The sequence below is a fragment of the Schistocerca nitens genome, chromosome 1 (assembly GCF_023898315.1).
Source record: "Schistocerca nitens isolate TAMUIC-IGC-003100 chromosome 1, iqSchNite1.1, whole genome shotgun sequence".
Lineage (NCBI taxonomy): Eukaryota > Metazoa > Arthropoda > Insecta > Orthoptera > Acrididae > Schistocerca > Schistocerca nitens.
The window spans coordinates 89,427,167-89,445,966 of NC_064614.1; positions in this window are offsets into that span (position 1 = coordinate 89,427,167).

The window sequence follows — 18,800 nt, forward strand, 5'->3', positions numbered from 1 at the left end:
TAGATGAACATAATAACTATGTAGCAAATTAAGCTGGGAATATAAATTTCGAAATGGGCAAATTCACATGTTGTTGTTGTGGTCTTCAGTCCTGAGACTGGTTTGATGCAGCTCTCCATGCTACTCTATCCTGTGCAAGCTTCTTCATCTCCCAGTACCTACTGCAACCTACATCCTTCTGAATCTGCTTAGTGTATTCATCTCTTGGTCTCCCCCTACGATTTTTACCCTCCACGATGCCCTCCAATACTAAATTGGTGATTCCTTGATGCCTCAGAACATGTCCTACCAACCGATCCCTTCTTCTGGTCAAGTTGTGCCACAAACTCCTCTTCTCCCCAATCCTATTCAGTACCTCCTCATTAGTTATGTGATCTACCCATCTAATCTTCAGCATTCTTCTGTAGCACCACATTTCGAAAGCTTCTATTCTCTTCTTGTCCAAACTATTTACCGTCCATGTTTCACTTCCATACATGGCTACACTCCATACAAATACTTTCAGAAATGACTTCCTGACACTTAAATCTATACTCGATGTTACAACATATATAAACATATATAAATAACGGAAGGAGAATTTCTTTTACCTTTTTGATTTATTATTGGTAAGAGCACATAAATCAAGAATGGTCCCACAACAATATTCAAACACATACGTCTCTCGTTATGGTGGCTCATTCTATATGGTGGAGCTCGTCACGAAAGCATGTAGTTTATCAAGCTGATGAACGTAAACTGTTCACCTTGGTGTCGTCTTTGACTCAGTGAAGAAAGACTGAAATCTCGAAGTGGAAAAACACATCGTTGGTGCACTACAGATCGTGAAAGACAATATCTTTAAATTATGTAGTGAAATGTAGAAACTTGCTACACTGGAGTCGTAAAAATAAAACTGAAATACCACACACTTTAGATCGCTCCGAATAGTTACTTCTAAGTATTTTACGGTAGTTCCTGTTTCTAGTGGTTTGTCGCCCATAGTGTAGTCGGACAGTAGGCCAATGGATCTTCGCCTGTTTATGCGCACTAAGTTACATTTATTTACGTTGGTCAACTATAGCCTCACTTACGGCCGTTTTACACGATAAGCTGACTTGTAATCGACTGACAACTAGTTGCATGAGTGGCGGCCGCCTATCGTGTAAACGGGCTCACTATTGTGATAGTGTTATTAGCGACGCGCGATAAATCTACGGATAAAGGAATAGGGCTAATTCTAAATTTGGTACTAATGGCCTCACTGCGCATGCGCGAGCTAATAGCTGTCTGCTCTGGTCACGTCTCAGCTGAGTGCTGTGTCTGCTATATTGCTTTCTGGTGCACTTACCATATGGTGAGTTTTGTTCCTGTTTACGGTCGTTTCGTTATTACAAGGAACTTTCTGAGCAAGTGAGTTTAGTGCACTTTTCGTAAATATTTTCACGGAAGTTTTTAAATATTTGTAAGTTTCATAAATAATTAATGAGACGCTAATGTGAAATCACGACTTTGGCACTGTTATGCTAGTAGCTGTACGCTGTGTTTGTTTTTATCATTTAAACACGCTGCGACAAGATCTTGTTCGAGTCTACAGTTCGGGCCTAGTACGCTTGGAGCGCTTCAGCAGACTATAATTTTTCTTGAACACTTTCGTGGATCGTGTAAAAAGGACTTGACTCACTAACGTTATTGACTGCTCGCGCAAATGACACTCGTCATCGACGTTATTTTCCCCCCCTCTGTTTTGTCTGAATTGGCTTGACTCAGTTCGCGCCGTTTTCAGTACTTTTCCGTTAACCCTCCCTTAGTTTCTGCCCTAATTGGCTTTCAGTTACGTAACGTAGATTGTTTATGAAACATTATTTTAGCTCACACAAGCACTACTGCAACAACCTGAAAGAAAGCCGCGTATGTTATACTCATATTCAAAAAAAGCCGAACACCTTGAACGATTAGAGGTAGGACGTTCATATTCACAGGACAGTACATTATTATGTTCTTTAGAAATGATAAGCATTTCAGTCACGAAGGTTCTCATGTGTCCTGTCGCCTGGTAGGAACAGGGTCCGCCAAGCACCCTGAAAACTTGTGAGTGCTGTCATCGACACGGATAAGGCACGAACGGCGTCCTGTGCTATAGCCATCCATGCTGCTTTCACCTGGTTCCAAAGGTCATCTGTTGTGGTTGGCATTGGGTCACAGCGCTACACCCGTCGTTTCACCATATCCCACATACTTTCGATTGACGACAAGTCTGGTGATCTGGCGGGTCAGGGTAAAAGACTGACGACACCAAGAAAGCACGTGTTCATGCGTCAACAAGAGGTCGTGCATTGTCTTGCTGAAAAATGGCATCTGAGATGTTGTGCAGAAAGGGTATGGTTGCGGGTCGCAGGACGTCATTCACTTCGGTCACACTGGTCACAGTGCCCTGGACATGCAAACTTCTGTGATTTTTGGTTGTACGCAACCGCACTCCACACCCTAAGACCGTAAGTTGGCGCTGTGTCTTCTGCGAATGCAGTCACTGTGACGTCGCTCCCGCTGTCTGTGGCAAACCAAAATGCGGCCATCATTTTCAAACAAACAGAACCTGGATTTGTACTAAAACACTATCTGAAACCACTCCTGTCCCCAGTGACGCCATTTCATACACCATTGACGTCTACAGTGTTTCTGAACATTCTTCAATGGTAGGCGGAGAACTGGACGGCGTGCAAGTAACCCATGCCGTAGTAAATGGCGACGGACCGTCACCCCTGATAGCGTACGGTATATGACACTGTTCCAATGTTGCGCCAGTGCCGAGGAGGATGCAGATCTGTCCTGCAATGCCGTTCGTATGAGGTGTCGACCTTCTCGGGGGATGGTGTGGGTGGTGTGACTGACCTACCTCGTCGTGTTCTACGGCCTTCCGTGAACCATTCTGCGCACATCCGTTGCAATGCCGAAACACTTCGTCCCACTCGAGTAGCAATTTCTCGGATGGATGCATCACATTCTCTCATGCCAATATGCGCCCTATGTCAGAGTCAATGATCTGACGCTACGGTTCGTGCATACGTTTGCAAGGCGTCCTGCACGTCTGTTCAAGTCACAGCTGTCCATTGCCTTCGTTTTATAGTGACAACGAGAGACGCAGGCGTATTTTACCGGTAGGTGGTATTGCGCCGCGATATCGATGTTGACCTTGAACCAGCGGGCCGACATGGTTCAAATTCTAATGATTTCTTCAGAACATAGCAATGTTTATGTCCTGCAAATATGAGCGTACTATCTTAGTCGTTCAAGATGTTCTGTTTTTCCTGAACATGAATGTACTTTACGGTTTTCCTAGATTCAATACAACATTCACGTGCGTAATTTTAGGCGTATTATCTTAACTAATTACCATTTATTTGCTACTTACCTGTTGTTGTGGTCATCAGTCCAGTGACTGATTCGGTACAGCTCACCATGCTACTCTATCCTATGCAAGCCTCTTCATCTCCGATTAACTACAGCAATCTACAACCTTCTGAATCTGCTGAGTGTATTCATCTCTTGGTCTCCCTCTACTATTTTTACCCTTCACGCTGCCCTCTAGTACTAAATTGGTGATCCCTTGATGCTTCAGAACGAGTCCTACCAAGCGGACCCTTCTTTTAGTCAGGTTCTGTCACAATTTACTCTTCTCCCCAATTCTATTCCGTATTTCCTCATTACTTACGTGATTTACAGCATTCTTCTGTAGCACCACATTTCGAAAGCTTCTATTCTCTTCTTCTGTAAACTATTTATCGCCCATGTTTCACTTCCATTCATGGCTACACACCATACAAATACTTTCGGAAAAGACTTCCTGAGACTTAAATCTATACTTGATATTAACAAATTTCTCTTCTTCAGAAATGCTTTCCTTGTCTTAGCCAGTCTACATTTTATATCCTCTCTATTTCGATGGTCATCAATTATTTTGCTTACAATGAAATGTTAGCATACAGGCGTTGTTACAAGTCAACGGGGACAGTTGAAAATGTATGCTCCGACCGGGACACGAACCCGGGATCTCCTGCTTACGTGGTAGACGCTCTATCCGTGTGCGCCACCAAGGACACAGCGCATAGTGCGACTGCAGGGACTTACCTCCAGCACGCCTCCAGTGAGACCCACATTCGCAACTTATTGTCCCACACTATATTCATAGTGCCCCTGCCCATCATACTCATTACTCGCGGCTTTACTGCCGATTCGCGTAACAGTTCGGACTCTGTTTATGCATCCGCACAGAAGAAGATGGTCAAATGGCCGATGAGCCTTATATATATATATATATATATATATATATATATATATATATATATGCAGATGGTATCTGTTCTTTCGGTATATATATTAGCTCCCCAAATAGCAAAACTCATCTACTACTGTAAGTGTATCATTTCTTAATCTAATCCCCTCTCAGCCTCACCTGACTTCAATCGACTACATTCCATTATCCTCGTTTTGCTTTTGTTGATGTTCATCTTATATCCTCCTTTCAAGACACTGTTCATTTCGTTCAACTGCTCTTCCAGGTCCTTTGCTGTGTGTGCCACAGTTACAATGACAACGGCAAACCTCAAAGCATTTATTTCTGCTCCATGAATTTTAATTCCTTTTGCTAATTTTTCTTTTGTTTCCTTTACTGCTTGCTCAGTGTACATCGCGGATAGCCTGCAATCCTGTCTCACTCCCTTCCCAACCACTGCTTCCCTTTCGTGCCCCAAACTGTCATCTGGTTTCTGTACAAATTGTAAATAGTCTTTCGCTCCCTGTATTTTACCCCTACCACCTTCAGAATTTGAAACAGCGTATTCCTGTCAACATTGTCAAAAGCTTTCTTCAAGTCTAGAAATGCTAGAAACGTAGGTTTGCCTTTCCTTAATCTATCTTCTAAGATAAGTCGTAGGGTCAGTATTGACTCGCGTGTTCCAACATTTCTATGGAATCCAAACTGATCTTACCCGAGGTCGGCTTCTATCGGTTTTTCCATTCATCTGTAAAGAATTCGCGTTAGTATTTTGCAGTTGTGACTTATTACGCTGTTAGTTCGGTAATTTTCACACCTGTCGACACCTGCTTTCTTTGATGTTGGAATTGTTATATTCTTCTTGAAATCTGAGGGTATTTCGCCTGTCTCATACATCTTGCTCACCAGATGGTAGAGTTTTGTCAGGGCTGGCTCTCCCAAGGCTATCAGTAGCTCTAATGGAATGTTACCTATTCCCGGAGCCTTTTTTTGGCTTAGGTCTTTCATTGCTCTGTCAAATTCTTCACGCAGTATCGTATCTCCCAGTTCATCTTCATCTTCGCCCTCTTCCATTTCAATAATATTGCCCTCAAGTAGCCAGCCGCCGTGACCGATCGGTTCTAGTCGCTTCAGTCCGGAACTGCGCTGCTGCTAGGGTCGCAGGTTCGAATTCTGCCTCGGGCATGGATGTGTGTTAGGTTTAAGTAGTTCTAAGTCTAGGGGACTGATGACCTCAGATGTTAAGTCCCATAGTGCTTAGAGCCATTTGAATCATTTTTTGCCCTCAAGTACATCGCCCTTGTATAGACCCTCTATATGCTCCTTCCATCTTTCTGCTTTTCCGTCTTTGCTTACGGCTGGTTTTCCATCTGAGCTCTTGATATTCATACAGGTGGTTCTCTTTTCTGCAAAGGTGTCTTTAATTTTCCTGTAGGCAGTGTCTATCTTACCCCTAGTGATATATGCCGGTACCTCCTTACATTTGTCCTCTAGCCGTCCTTGCTTAGCCATTTTGAACTTCCTGTCAATCTCATTTTTAAGACGTTTGTATTCCTTTTCGCCTGCTTCATTTATTGCATTTTTATATTTTCTCCTTTCCTCAATTCAATTCAATATCTCTTCTGTTACCCAAGGATTTCTACTAGACCTGTCCTTTTTACCTACTTGATCCTATGCGGCCTTTACTATTTCATCTCTGAAAGCTACCCATTCTTCTTCTACTGTATTTCTGTTCCCTGTATTTGTCAATCCTTTCTTAATGCCTTCTCTGAAACTCTCTACAACCCCTGGTTCTTTCAGTTTATGCAGGTCCCATCTCTTTAAATTCCTACGTTTTTGCAGTTTCTTCAGTTTTAATCTACAGTTCCTAACCAATAAATTGTTGTCAGAGTCCACATCTGCCCCTGGAAATATCTTACAATATAAAACCTGGTTCCTAAATATCTGTCTTATCATTACATAGTCTATCTGAAATCTTCCAGTGTCTCCAGGCTTCTTCCATGTATACAATCTTCTTTCATGATTCTTAAACGAAGTTATGCTCTGCGCAAAATTCTACTAAGCGGCTTCCTCTTTCATTCCTTACCCCCAGACCATATTCACCTACTACTTTTCCTTCTCTTCCTTTCCCTACTGCCGGCCGCGGTGGTCTCGCGGTTCTAGGCGCGCAGTCCGGAACCGTGGGACTGCTACGGTCGCAGGTTCGAATCCTGCCTCGGGCATGGATGTGTGTGATGTCCTTAGGTTAGTTAGGTTTAAGTAGTTCTAAGTTCTAGGGGACTGATAACCACAGCAGTTGAGTCCCATAGTGCTCAGAGCCATTTGAACCATTTGAACTTTCCCTACTATCTAATTCCAGTCCCCCATGACTATAAATTTTCATTTCCGTTAACTATCTGAATAATTTCTTTAATCGCATGATACATTTCTCCAATCTCTTCATCTGCAGAGCTAGTTGGCATATAAACTTGTACTACTGTGGTAGGCATGGGCTCCGTGTCCATCTTGGTTGCAATATGCGTTCACTATGCTGTTTGTAGTAGCTTACCCGCGTTCCTATTTTTCTATTCATTACTAAACGTACTCCTCCATTACCCCTATTTGATTTTGTATTTATAACCCTGTATTCACGTGACCACTAGTCTTGTTCCTCCTGCCACCGAACTTCACTAATTCCCACTATATCTAGCTTTCACCTTTACATTTCCCTTTTTAAATTTTCTAACCTACCTGCCCGATTAAGAGATCTGACATTCCTCACTCCGATCCGTAGAACGCCAGTTTCCTTTCCTCTGATAACGATGGCCTCCTGAGTGGTTCCCGCCCGGAGATCCGAATGGGGGACTATTTTACCTCCGGAATATTTTACTCAAGAGGACGCCATCATAATTTAACCATACAGTAAAGCTGCATGCTCTCGGGAAAAATTACGACTGTGGTTTCCCCTTACTTTCAGCCGCTTGCAGTACCAGCACAGAAAGGCCGTTTGGGTTAGTGTTACAAGGCCAGATCAGTCAATCATCCAGAGTGTTGCCCCTGAAACTACTGAAAAGGGTGCTGCCCTTCTTCAGGAACCGCACGTTTGTCTGGCCTCGCAACAGATTGTGGTTGCACCTACGGTATGGCTCTCTGTATCTCTGAGGCACGCAAGCCTCCCCACCAACGGCAAGGTCCATGGTTCATGGTTTACCTGAGAAAACAGTATGTTCTCCATACATTTAGTGTGTGGAATGAATGTCAAAGGTAAAAAAAAATCTAGGACAGAGCTTAGCAGACTTCTTGAGATATGGCTGGAATGGTTGCATGGGCAGAATGGTGAAGATTCTGACAGTGATATTGCTGACTCAGAGAACGAGGATCGTTTACATAAAAGCTGTCATGAATTAGGAACAGAACAAGAAGTGTCAAGCAGTGATGAATTTGAATCATAAGAAGAAGTGCTTCAAGGAGAGGTATTGCTTTTAGGAGAGGACGGAATAGCTAAATGGAGGAAAAATAAATCCAAAAATAAAGCTCGTATATCAGAGGCAGGAAAAGATATTACAGAGTTATTCTTCGATGAAAATGTAATACCGGTTATTGCAACATTCACTAATATTTAATCAATAAAGTTCGTGCTACGTTTTCCAGGGAAAGGGATGCAGAAGAAACGGATATTATAGAGATCAGAGCTTTCATTGGTTTGCAATATCAGTGTGGATCTCTGACATGTTCTAGAAAGAATTTATCATAGTTGTGGTCTAACTCAAAGAACAACGGACTTGTATCATGCTACTTATGCTTGAGTAAAAACCGATTGCATTAGAGATGTCTCGTGTTTGATAGTATCCTTGATAGAAATGTTCGCAGAGAGAATGACAAGTTGGTTCCTATCTAGAGATACAGGAGCTGTTTGAACAACTGTCGAAAATATTTATCACTCAGTGTATATTTTACTGTAATTGTGTGTTAAATGTTTTAGATTTAGATGTAAATAAAACAGTTCTAAATTTTTTTCTGAAACATTGTTCTAGAAAAATGGCGATCTCAGATACATCAATAAAATTTGCTAAAAACGGTCTTGATCGCATAAATATTTTATTGAAATTGGTGACCAGTTTCGATCTATTGTAATTAGACCATCTTCAGATCTTGTACTCCATGATGGTGACAGGAGCTGGGCTGAGTTGGCTGCTCTAGAGAAATGTAATCGACTGCTCAACAGCATCAGTTTTAATAAAATATGTTTTTCGCATATTTTATTTCTAAAATTATTCATATACATCGTTCAAAGTGCCCAAGTACACCGTTTATGTTGTGGATGAGACCCGTCATCAGCGTGAATTACCGTATCAAGAATTACCGCGCGAGTAACGGAGGGTTAATCATTAGTAAACAGTAGTGGCACTGTAACACTTCCTTCGACTATTCTCGAAATTGCTTTTACACTTGACGATTTTGCTCCGTTAAGAAAGACGTATTGAGTTCTAGCTGCAAGGTAGTGCTGCATCCAGTCACAAACCTTATAAAAATGATGGAGGACTGATACACGTATCAGATCCACAAATTTCGGAGTCATTAGCCAGACTGCAATAATATTTAAGCAATTCTGCAGCGCTGGAGCACGTGTAACCGTTAACAACATAAGGGCCTTCAAGTTAATTGTACCAGTCAAAAATGATTCCCGCGTCCTTGAGAAATCATGCATATTCACCAACTTCCGGAGCCTAACGGCTGCAACTGTTTACGCTCGTTACGTAACCGCCGCCATCCCAGCGCCAACATGACGAGACGCTGCAGTCGAACCAGTTAGCCGACTACCTCTGGTGTATTCCGAAATTCTTCGAGAATTCCCTCGAGTTTCGAAAGCATAGCAACTAATGACCAACGCCGCAAGCTTTACAGAATGTACCGTTCTCCACTCAACCATTGCGAAACCGGAAAGCTACACACACTGAGCTTCAGGTCACACTGAAATGCTACCATCTCTTTCAGATTTTATCGCGTCCATGAATTTTAGGTTTCACTAGCGAGGTCTTGCAAGCGACACATAGTTGAATGAAACTTTAATTTCCGTTGTATGCCTCACATTTTTCATTTGTACTCTAGTTACAATGCATGCTGCTTTACATCGTTGGATTCAAATACTACTGTTGCTTCATTCGTAATAAATTTTTATTTGGAAGCCTGTACAACTGTAAGTAGGCTGTCTAGGTTTTTATGTTGGTAACGCCACGTAGTGCTCTGTATGAAAATCACTGACTGCGCTGTGTGCTGTCTGTGGCTGGTTGGACTCATTGTTGGAATATTCGCTTGTGCAGTGTTGGGCAGTTGGAGGTGAGCCGCCAGCAGTGGTGGACGTGGGGAGGGAGATGCAAGAGTTTTGAGAGGTTACTATGAGCGGACGATCTGGACGTGTGTCCGTCAGAAAAAGGAAATTTGTAAGACTGGATGTCATGAACTGATATATATATATCGTCCGCTCATAGTAACCCGTAAAATTGTTTGTTCTCCATCAAAATCTTTCATTTGCTAACTACGCCTATCAGTAGTTAGTGCCTTCAGTAGTTAGAATCTTTTATGTAGCTGGCAGTATTGGCGCTCGCTGTATTGCAGTAGTTCGTGTAACGAAGATTTTTGTAAGTGATTCAAGAAAAGTATAGATTATTGTTAATCAGGGCCATTCTTTTATAGGGATTATTGAAAGTCAGATTGCGTTGCGCGAAAAATATTGTGTGTCAATTTAGTGATGATCAGAATAAGTAAAGAGAAAACTGTCTGAGTACGTTCAGTTTTGCTCATCCGTTTGAAAATCAAATAACGGAAGAGTTTTTACAGCACTGTCATTCTTTACATACAAAGAGGAAGTTTCACAACGTACGAAGTAATTTCAGTTGCAGAATAATTTCCCAATTAATTTAAGTTATGTATAACTATTTCTAATCGGCATAATTTTTGTAATACAGAGTCATTTCTATGTTTCTTGTTAAGTGCCACATACAAGTCATAATTTTGTATCAAAATCTACATCTATACTCTGCAAACCACTGTGAAGTGCATGGTAGAGGGAACTTTAAGTTGTATCAGTTATTAGGGTGTCTTCCCGTTCCAATCATGTGTGAGGCGGGAGGAGTTGACTGTTTTCGCTATCCCTATGGGAGCGAATGGGCATTTGACACTGCAGACTGTTAACGAATGTCTGAGCACACGGGAGAAGTTCTCAGATTTATGATGTCGCTCGAGCACTTCTGAAGTAATGGAACCCACCGCGTTGCCCTCACAGGTGAGGATATCGTCAGCAACGCCCTGTGGAAGTGTGATAGGACTGTTCTTGTTCTCTGTGCACATAAATGATCTGGCGGATAGGGTGAGAAGCATTGATGCTGATGACGCTGTAATATACGGGAAAGTATCGTCGTTGAGTGACTGTAGAAGGCAGAATTCCTATTTGGTTGTTAGGAATGCCAGGTTGCCCTAAATGTAGAAAAAATGTATGTTAATGCGAGTGGGCAGGAAAAACAATCGTGTAATGTTCGAATATAGTACTAGTGGTGCGCTGCTTCACACAGTCAGTTCCGTTAAAAATCTAGGCGTAACGCTGCGAACCACATGAAATCGAACGAGCCTATAAGGACTGTAGTAGGAAAGACGAATGGTCGACTTCGGTATGTTGTGAGAATTGGAGGAAAGGGTAGATTATTTACAAAGAATCTCCATACAGATCACTAGCGCATCTCATTCTTAAGTGCCGCTCGAGTGTTCCGGATCCCCACCAAGTGGGATTAAAGAAATACATCGAAGCAATTCAGAAGCGTGCTATTTGATTTGTTAACGGTAGGTTCGATCAACGCGCAGGTATTTCAGGGATGCTTCGGGAACCCTAATGAAATTCCTTGGAGGAAAAGCTACGTTCTTTTCGCGAAGCACTATTGAGAAAATTTAGAGAATCGACACGTGCAGCTGATAGCACAACGAGTCCACTGTTACCAACGTACACCTACATTTCCGGGTAAGGTCCTGGAAGACAAGATAGAGAAATTAAGGTTCGTACGGAAGTATGTAACAGTCGTTTTTTCCTCGCTCCACTTGCGAGTGCAACACGAAGGGAAATGACTAGCAGCAATATAATGTACCCTCCCCCATGCACAATTCGTTGCCTTCTGTATGTAGATGTAGATGTAGGGAGGTGTAGTATGTTCCTAGTTTCTTCATTTAATACTGGTTCTCTGTGGGATAATGGGCTTCTATCTTCGAGAATCTGCCAAATCAAGTTTTTCAACCTTTCTTTGACACTCCCCCTCATTCAAAAAGACCTGTGACCATTCATGCTGCCCAGCTTTGTACACGTTCAGTATCCTATTCGTTACCAGCTCTGCACACTTGAGCAGTATTCTAAGACGAGACGCGGAAGTGATTTGTTTACGTGTCAAAAATGGTTCAAATGGCTCTGAGCACTATGCGACTTAACTCCTGAGGTCATCAGTCGCCTAGAACTTACAACTAATTAAACCTACCTAACCTAAGGACATCACACACATCCATGCCCGAGGCAGAATTCGAACCTGCGACCGTAGCGGTCGCTTCGGCTCCAGGCTGTAGCGCCCAGAACCGCACGGCCACTCCGGCCGGCCGCTTACGTGTCGTGCACGTGTATCGTAACGAACACTTAATGGTGTTCCACACGGGAGAAGTCCGGATTACGACTAATCCAAAACAACGTTATACGTATCTCCTAATATTTTTGTCAAAAAGAATGTAAAATTATTACAAAAATGATGTGATTATCAGAACTACTTTACGTGCCCTCAAAATATGGAAACAAAGATAGCGGAAGACCCACCCAGATTACTACTGAATGATTGGGCGGATTTTTCTCTCGCACAATTTCTGACAGAACAGCTGAAAGGAAAACTGGGTGATCTTTCTCCCCCCCTCCCCCCACTTTTTCTTCGACTCCTCCAGTGACGGCCAGCCGTTGTGGCCGGGCGGTTCTAGGCGCTTCAGTCTGGAGCCGCGCTGCTGCTACTGTCCCAGGTTCGAATCCTGCCTGGGGCATGGACGTGTGTGATGTCCTTAGATTAGTTAGGTTTAATTAGTCTAGGGGACTGATGACCTCAGACGTTAAGTCCCATAGTGCTTAGAGCGACTCCTCCAGTACTGGTCAGTTACATAACTTGTAGCAGAAATTAAATACTGTTGAGTTTTACAGTTTGTCAAGAAATTTAATCGCTTCGGGTATCCGAGCACGCTTCACGGACAGACGCAATCTTCTATATGTCGAAGTGCTACCCATACATCTCGCACAGTTATGTGATTCCCGCACAGGGAAAGATATATTTACTCTTCTCGCCAGATCGCCTTCGATTCGGCATGAAATAGATTAGCACAGTTTCTGCATCATTTGACTGTATCTGTAATGGCTGATGCAATGTTTCTTCGGCTATGCATGCATTAAATACTGGTTCGATTCTTGTCCGACACAAATTTTTGTTTATTTTCCCTAAGTTGTACAGCTATGGTGGTACCATGTACGCGATTTGCGATTACATTTCATGATTTAATACGGCTATAACTTGTCAGCAGTGTCGATTAGTTTGTGTGCAGGCGTGTCCGAAGGCACATTGCATCGAATTTTAAAGACACTGTAAAATACAGATACTACGCTAATATATTTATAATTTGTACCACAACTCCACTCTTAAATTATGTTATGGAGTCAGCCTTGACCTTCTGTTGTGTAGCTGTATGTTTATCCTGTAATCTGTTTCACCCATTGTCAATATTACGCAGTGAAAAACTCCATATTTAACCTGTAGTCTATTACATATTGTGCTATCAGCGTCTATTGTAATCTCTTTGTGACACATAAGAGGTGATGAAAAAATTTCCGTCTGAATGTGTTGCTGCTGCGTTTATACAATCCAGGGCGACTCCGACGTGGGTATACATATGCAGTGACATGTAAACAAGGGGGTAACGTGTCGTTCGAACGGAAACTTTTTGACCACCCCTTATATTACATGTTATTGATTTTGTTTCGAATTACCCGTTAATATCTTCCATACTTCTAGATTATATGTTTTATAGTACATCAAAAGATATTAATAACATCTCTGAAACAGAAACATTCGAAAACTGTCTTGCAACCCGAAATCTAGGACAGGAGCTTTTGGTCTCCATGTATCTTTATTGTTTTCTTTCTCCTTCATTCTCGGATCTCCATTTTTCTTAGGTCATCCAAAACCTAAAACACTTAAAATTGTTGGCAGCGGATATGTAATCGCTGGAATCCTCGATTTTCTCAAAAAGAGTGCTTTTGGGTCCACTGCTGTGAACAAACTTTTTACGCGTATGTGATTCTGCCAGCATACAGACATGTGAAATGAAATTTCACAAAAGCAGAGGGAGAGTAACAAGGATGGACAGAATAAGAAATGAGGGAGATGACAGAGGACTTACGGGAGCCGATAGAATCAGCAAGACCCAAGAGGTATGCAAATTTAAAGAGAATGACATGTGATGGAATAGCAAGGAAGATGCATAATTTGAAGAACGAAGGTAGAGGACTAAGTGGAAGACTAAGGAACTGGATGAGAGATTCTGGAGAAAAGGGGAGGCATGGAAAAATGGAGAAGCTTATGCCAGAATCAGACGAGACCAGTGGTTTGAAACTGATTCTGATTATGAAGATTATGTTTCTATGTCTAGTAACCGATCTTTCCAGTTTCAGGGTCATTCCTAACGCAACAGATAAAATGTAAGGTGTCGATACGAGCTGTTAGCTGATTGTTTTGATATGAGGAACCCGCTGAACTCGTTTTCTGTCTATATTACGCTCATCACTGTATTCCATTGCAAGATGCGTGTTCGTCGTGATTGTAATGACATTATTTCTTCTATTATTTCTATTTCTAGGGTACTACAACACCATCCAAAGCTATCTACCCTTTTCTTCTCTGGATTTTAATTTTGTTAATTCCCTGCTCTTAGTTTTTTTCTGGTAGCGTTAGTTTTATGTAGGCAGTGATGCAGTGCTGGTCGATTTACATATACGGAGTTGGCCGGTATACAGTGGTGTGCAAAACTTATGGAGGAAAGTAAGTTTCGTATGATGTGTCACTCCCAAGAAACATAGCTCAATGAAACTTGGGTCATACATACAAAGAACTGCTACAGTATAGCACAGAAGATAACTGGAAGAAATATGCAGTGAGACGCACACAAATGACACTTGTGTTCAACGATAGTAATCTACATCTACATCCATACTCCGCAAGCCACCTGACGGTGTGTGGCGGAGGGTACCCTGAGTACCTCTATCGGTTCTCCCTTCTATTCCAGTCTCGTATTGTTCGTGGAAAGAAGGATTGTCTGTATGCTTCTGTGTGGGCTCTAATCTATCTGACTTTATCCTCATGGTCTCTTCGCGAGATATATCTAGGAGGAAGCAATATACTGCTGGACTCTTCGGTGAAGGCACCGCGATTTGTGACGGTCCGTGGACATTACATATACTGGGATACGGTTCTTTATAGGGTGCATGCTCTGCAACCTGCTGCCATTCTGCACAAGATCTGCGAAGTGCTCTTGTGACAGGACATTCTACTCTTCCAGCAGCGAGGTTGACAACTGCTGCGTGGTCGTTGGTGCAAAGAATGGTTCAAATGGCTCTGAGCACTATGGGACTTAACTTCTGAGGTCATCAGTACCCTACAACTTAGTACTACTTAAACCTTACTAACCTAAGGACATCACACACATCCATGCTCAAGGCAGGATTCGAACCTGCGACCGTAGCGGTCGCGCGGTTCCAGACTGTAGCGCCTAGAACCGTTCGGCCGCTCGGTCGTTGGTGCATCTGGACTTGATGCAGTGTGTCTCCCAAACGCATTCCACACGTGCTCGATGGGATGTACTCGTAAGCTGGGGTCCATGTTCCATCGATCTCTGCTACTGATCAGTGACACACCGTGTGAAACCTACATTCGTCCGTAAGCTTTGCACAAGACTGTATAAGGCTGTGGAATGCAGTGGAAGACCGGGACAGCCACACGAATAAAAGCCGTTCCTGCAAAAAGAACAACCTCTCACATTTTTCATTTGTTTATGCAGCGGTTAGACATCGTAATATGAACATCTATGTTATTGCGGTCGTGAAAGGAATGCACTGTTGGGACAGAGATCACGCGAAGGGCTACTGCTGTAGTATTTCCCGTGAAGTTCAGATGGTTCAAATGGCTCTGAGCACTATGGGACTTAACATGTGAGGTCATCAGTCCCCTAGACTTAGAACTACTTAAACCTAACTAACTTAAGGACATCACACACTTCCAAGACCGAGGCAGGATTCGAACGTGCGACCGTAGCGGTTGCGCGGCTCCAGACTGAAGCGCCTATAACCGCTCGGCCACAATGGCCGGCTTCCGCGAAGTGACACAACACATTTGCAATTGGGTTCGGTCCTTCGTGGTATGATGTGTGTAGCATAAACTTGCACGCATAAATCTGTAAAATGCTTCGAACTGCGTCTGCTGTTCGATTATGCTATCATTTACGTATTCTATGACATGTAAGTACGTTTACAGCATTTACAGTTTCCAGTCAACTTTTTGACGTTGTGCTCTCTGAGTTAACGAGCATTTCACTCTCATTTAAGTATATGGCCCAAAGAGTCAGCCCACATGAACTGTGAAACGAACCCTGTCGCCCAAGACCACGTGCCACAAAGGGCGCAGATTCACTGCGAGATGGGGAAACTCATGAGCTTCTATTGTCTATTAAGGCCTAAGTGCTGTAGTGTGCGAGTCAGACAGAGAGAATCTACGTCATAGGGAAACCCGATAGAAGGCTTTTGTGGACAATGAGACGTATCAGTGTTAAATATGGCAGACCTAACATCGACCTTAAGGGGAAACACTTATGAAAACTATTTAATTTCGTAGTAGTGCAGGGAATCAAGCCACAGTAATTTTAATCTGCCATCCTCCATAACATTTCCTGGTGATCCCAATAAAACGTGAATATTGATCATACCTATAATAGTTTAGGATTTGCTGTTAAAGTGAAATTAACAAGTTTTGTAACAAAGACGTGAATGCTAAAATCTGAACGTTTTGGTTGATCTTAACGATCGACATCTCATATAGAAGTGCATCATTAAAATGACGAATGTTGTAAATATCAACTCTGTAACTTAATTTGTTTAAAAGATATAGTAAGCCGGCAGGAGTGGCCGAGCGGTTCTAGGCGCTACAGTCTGGAACCGCGCAACCGCTACGGTCGCAGGTTCGAATAATGCCTCGGGCATGGATGTGTGTGATGTCCTTAGGTTAGTTAGGTTTAAGTAGTTCTAAGTTCTAGGGGACTGATGACCTCAGATGTTAAGTCCCATAGTGCTCAGAGCCATTTGAACCAAAAGATATAGTACATTAAAATATCAGTATTTACAGTTACTTATCAGATCATCGTTTCCTCCTTACAAAACACATTGAACGATGACAGCGTGACACCTTATTCAATCATTAGATAATGGAATATGTGTTATAAAGTTTAGTGCATAATAGTTAAAAATGGTTCAAATGGCTCTGAGCACTATGGGACTTAACTTCTGAGGTCATCAGTCCCCTAGAACTTAGAACTACTTAAACCTAACTAACCTAAGGACATCACACACATCCATGCCCGAGGCAGGATTCGAACCTGCGACCGTAGCGGTCGCGCGGTTCCAGACTGTAGCGCCTAGAAACGCTCGGCAACCCCGGCCGGTCATAATAGTTTCTTTTGTTCTTTATTTATTTATCAGAAAGCACATTGTTGCATGGCTACTGACCATGACATTCAAAGCTAAGAAGGAAATTGTATTGGTTTTATGTAAAAGAATTTAACGTTTATTATGTAATGGATATTATTGTTACTTTATTTAGAACGTGAAAGTGAGCGGTCAAGCTGTGATTATTTAAATGTGTTAAAATGTAAAGTTATATAGAAGAAGCTGTAGCCAATCAGATGGACGGCTTCAGGAAAGGGAACTGCGGCAGTCAGTTGAGCGAAGGTGTTGGGCGCGCGGGAAACGCGGTAGGGGACGGGCAGAGGGCAGTTCTGGTCGAGAAACCAAAGGGAACAGTTCGGATGGAGACGCGAAAACGAACAGTGCGGCTGGAGACACCGAAGGGTACAGTGCTGGTTGTTGCTGTTGTGGTCTTCAGTCCTGAGACTGGTTTGATGCAGCCCTCCATGCTACTCTATCCTGTGCAAGCTTCTTCATCTCCCAGTACTTACTACAACCTACACCCTTCTGAATCTGCTTAGTGTATTCATCTGTTGGTCTCCCTCTACGATTTTTACCCTCCACGTTACCCTCCAATGCTAACTTTGTGATCCCTTCATGCCTCAGAACATGTCCTACCAACCGGTCCCTTCTTCTTGTCAAGTTGTGCCACAAACTCCTCTTCTCACCAATTCTATTCAATACCTCCTCATTAGTTATGTGATCTACCCATTTAATCTTCAGCATTCTTCTGTAGCACCCCATTTCGAAAGCTTCTATTCTCTTCTTGTCCAAACTATTTATCGTCCATTTTTCACTTCCATACATATCTACACTCCATACAAATACTTTCAGAAACAACTTCCTGACACTTAAATATATACTCGATGTTAAGAAATTTCTCTTCTTCAGAAACGCTTTTCTTGGCATTGCCAGTCTACATTTTATATCCTCTCTACTTCGACCATCATCAGTTATTTTGCTCCCCAAATAGCAAAACTCCTTTACTACTTTAAGTGTCTCATTTCCTAATCTAATTCCCTCAGCACCACCCGACTTAATTCGACTACATTCCATTATTCTCGTTTTGCTTTTGTTGATGTTCATCTTATATCCTCCTTTCTATATACTGTCCATTCCGTTCAGCTACTCTTCCAAGTCCTTTGCTGTCTCCGACACAATTACAATGACATCGGCGAACCTCAAAGTTTTTATTTCTTCTCCGTGGATTTTAATACCTACTCCGAATGTTTCTTATGATTACTGTACTGCTTGCTCTATATACAGATTGAATAACATCAGGGAGAGGCTACAACCCTGTCTCACTCCCTTCCCAACCACTGCTTCCCTTTCATGTCCCTCGACACTTATAACTGCCATCTGGTTTCTGTACAAATTGTAAATAGCCTTTCGCTCCCTGTATTTTACCCCTGCCACCTTTAGAATTTGTATAGGGTATTCCAGTCAACATTGTCAAAAGCTTTCTCTAAGTCTACAAATGCTAGAAACGTAGGTTTGCCTTTCCTTAATCTTTCTTCTAAGATTAACTATGCGAAAAGTTAAAAGTTCACACCAGGCGCGCGGCTGCTCACCGCTCAGAGACTAAGTCCAGCAATACCACACAACCGAAATTTTCTGTCGTTTCACTTCCTCGCTACCTACAGACCGACCGACCGCTTTCACGTCTCCACCAGCACTAAAGAAAACTGGCGTTCTGCGGATCGGAGCGTGGAAAGTTAGATCCCTTAATCGGGCAGGGAGGTTAGAAAACTTAAAAAGGGAAATGGATAGCTTAAAGTTAGA